The sequence below is a fragment of the Apteryx rowi genome, unplaced genomic scaffold, assembly GCF_003343035.1.
Source record: "Apteryx rowi isolate R43461 unplaced genomic scaffold, aptRow1 scaffold_64, whole genome shotgun sequence".
Classification (NCBI taxonomy): domain Eukaryota; kingdom Metazoa; phylum Chordata; class Aves; order Apterygiformes; family Apterygidae; genus Apteryx; species Apteryx rowi.
Window position 1 is genome coordinate 1,041,993 of NW_020450916.1, and position 3,065 is coordinate 1,045,057.

Below are 3,065 nucleotides of genomic sequence, written 5' to 3' on the forward strand. Positions count from 1 at the left end.
CTTTAAGGTAGCCAAGGAGCTGGACAAAAGGCAAATCAACACACCCAGATTTAAAAAGACAAACAACAATCAGTATTGAGAACAAAAGAAACCAGGTGGCGGGGGAGTCAGAATATGGTGCAAATACTGCCTCTACTGCAAATAGAGCCACAAAACCTAAGTCTGCTAGGAGAAATGCAATGWCCTTGTGTAAAAACAGTGACTTTTAGCACAGTAAAACTCATCATACTTTCTGGTTGAGTGTGTTTGCTTCACAGAACTTTTAAAAAAATATGGGCATTTTACCCCACATGACATCAGTTGGAGACAGACTGCAGAAATGTAGTAGCATGCAGAAATGCTGGTAAAGATCACTTCAGTTATTACCAGTAAAATCACCCAAGCAATAGCTCCTCGATTTAAATGACTAGGTCAATAACACCTTGTGCTTTATACCAGCCCTCTACTTTGGACTCCCATCCTTTTGGACCCCTTGATCTGAAGTAGATCAGGTTTTTAGCTATCAAGGCAAGTTGCAGTGCATAATTTCTTGGACTGTGGAGGACCAGTAATTTAGGGAAAAGACCCCGTTACTGGCAAAGTTTTGTTGGTATCAGCAGTGCTAGTTCTACTTTTTATGGTTTTGGATTCAAAGGTGCCTTGAATGTTAGATGGGTTTAGTGATACATAATTAATGTAAGTGCACTTCCATGGTCTGCTAAGAGGGTAGAAAGGTCCCAGATAACTTCTGAAGCTGTAAAAAAGGATAAAATGAAACATAATTTATTCAGKCAGTGGAAATTAGATAGGAGCAAAACTGAAGTTGCTGAAAACTTGACAATTATTCTGGTCAAAACTGTGCAGTTGAACTTTGTTTCTGAATCTGGTCCTGCTTTATGACACAGCAGAAAAAATCTATATATGCTGCTGGATGAGCCTCAGTGCAGTTGGATTTGATCTTCTATCCTTGAGAGAAAATATTCTGTCTGTTATAATCCTGGACCTGATTCATCCTCACTCTGAAAAGAACCCAAGAGGTTATTCTCTGAATGGCAAACTATTTCAAATTGAAATACTGGTTTCAACTAATGTGGAGTGGGAGAATTTCCTTGAAATATTCTCCTGTCCTACCTTATAAATAAAATTACTGCAATGCATCAGAAGCAGACAAAAGCCAAATGTCCTTCAGAAAGCAAGGAAACCTTGCAGAGGATGGATAAACTTTTTACTGAGTGGCAGACTGGATGTGAAACACAATATTTCTTCCTGTTTTCTGAGAATGATTTCCCAGATCCTATTATTATGTTGTAAAACTGTAAGTGTACACAGCACTGTAAACTCTGCTTAAACAAATAGCAAAGTTCTTGCCCTGAAAAGCTTAAAGCTAAAGGCACGAGTGAATACAATACAGTACAACACAGAACAAACACAGTGGCATGTGGTCTTTACAGCTGGGATCCTTATTCTTTGTTAAGTGGACAAAAAAAAAATAAATAAAGCAGATTTAATCTCTTGGGAAACAAAGTCCTTCATTCTGTGAAAAATGTGTTCTTCAGGAAAAAAAGAAGAAGAAGACAAAATACAAATAACTACCAACACAGAGTTAGGCAATTGTGGAGCTGTGAGGGGAGGGAAAAGGGAAGTAAAACTTTAAAGAGGATTTACATTTTTAAATTTGCTGCTGTTTCTGAACTTTTTCGGAAATGCATATGACACTTTACTGAAAATACTTTTTCCAGCAGTTTTATATCCCAGAATCGCATGGGATGTGCTAGCAAGCCTAGAAATCCTGTGCACGGCTGGATTCCCTGTGGGTTTCTGGATTCCCGCAGCGTCCCGTGCTCCAGTAGCACAGGCTCTTGGTGCAGCTCCTCTCGGATCAGATAGGGCTTTTCCAGGAAGGGGCTCGGCCGGGATCACGTGCCAAAGGGCACCGGGGACACTCGCAGAAACTGCTTCCATGGCGGGACGGCCTTGGCCCCACGCGGGGACGGTGCCCCAGGTCCCATACTGGGATGACTTAAGCCCCATGGTGGGATGACTTAGGCCCCATGCTGGGGCAGTGTCACAGGCCCCATGGCAGGACAGCCTTGACCCCATGGCAGGACAGTGTCACAGGCCCCACAGCAGGATGACATAGGCCCCACAGAGGGATGGTGTCACAGGCCCCATGGTGGGACAGCCATGGCCCCATGGTAGGATGGCCTAGCCCCACACTGGGGCAGTGTCTTAGGTCCCACTGCAGGATGACCGAGCCCCATGCTAGGGCAGTGTCACAGGCCCAACGGTGGGATGGCTGAGCCCCACATTGGGGCAGTGTCCCAGGCCCCGCGGTGGGGCGGCCGAGCCCCACATTGGGGCAGTGTCCCAGGCCCCATGGTGGGATGGCCGAGCCCCACATTGGGGCAGTGTCCCAGGCCCCGTGGTGGGGCGGCCGAGCCCCACACTGGGGCAGTGTTGCAGGCCCCATGGTGGGGCACTGTAGCCCCACATTGGGGCAGTGTCCCAGGCCCCATGGTGGGATGGCCGAGCCCCACATTGGGGCAGCGTTGCAGGCCCCATGGCAGGGTGGCTGAGCCCCACGCCGGGGCGGCCTAGGCCCCACGCCGGGGCAGCTGAGCACTATGCCAAGGCAGCGTCCCGCGCCCCACGGCGGGGTGGCTGAGCCCACACCGGGGCAGCGTCCCAGGCCCCACGGCAGGGCAGCCGAGCCCACGGCGGGGCAGTGCCGACGGCGGGCGGCTGAAGCCGCGGCGCCAGCAGGGGCGAGCTCTGCCCTGCACCGTCCCCCACAGCCGAGGCGCAGCCCGGCAGCCCCCCGGCCCCGGGGGGCTCGGTGGCGGCCGGGCCGGGGCGGGCCGGGGCGGTGGGGGCGGAGAGGCCGCGGGGCGAGCCGCGGCGGGGGGAGGAGGGGTTGGCGGCTTGGGCGCCTCGTTGCTATGGGGAGGCGGGGAGGGAGGCGCCGCCGCCGCCGCTGCGCAGGGAGCAGCAGCTGCTGCGCCCTGACACATCCCCCCGCTGCCATATTGTGTGCGCCGCCCGGCCGCACGGCTTCATGACCGCGGTGAGTGAGTGAGTGAGCGCGG

General features: G+C 52.2%; 1 protein-coding gene across 3 annotated transcripts in view; it reads left to right on the top strand.

The window, feature by feature from the left end:
• Nucleotides 1-2,944: 2,944 nt before the first annotated feature.
• The window catches only part of FOXN2 (forkhead box N2), a 45,762-nt gene continuing 45,641 nt past the window's right edge, over nt 2,945-3,065 (top strand). For 2 of the 3 annotated variants that reach the window (XM_026084425.1, XM_026084436.1), the window contains exon 1: nt 2,945-3,043. The gene's annotated coding sequence lies outside the window, so the exon portion shown is untranslated. The remainder of the gene's footprint in view (nt 3,044-3,065) is intronic. The other variant, XM_026084426.1, reaches the window with a different exon arrangement.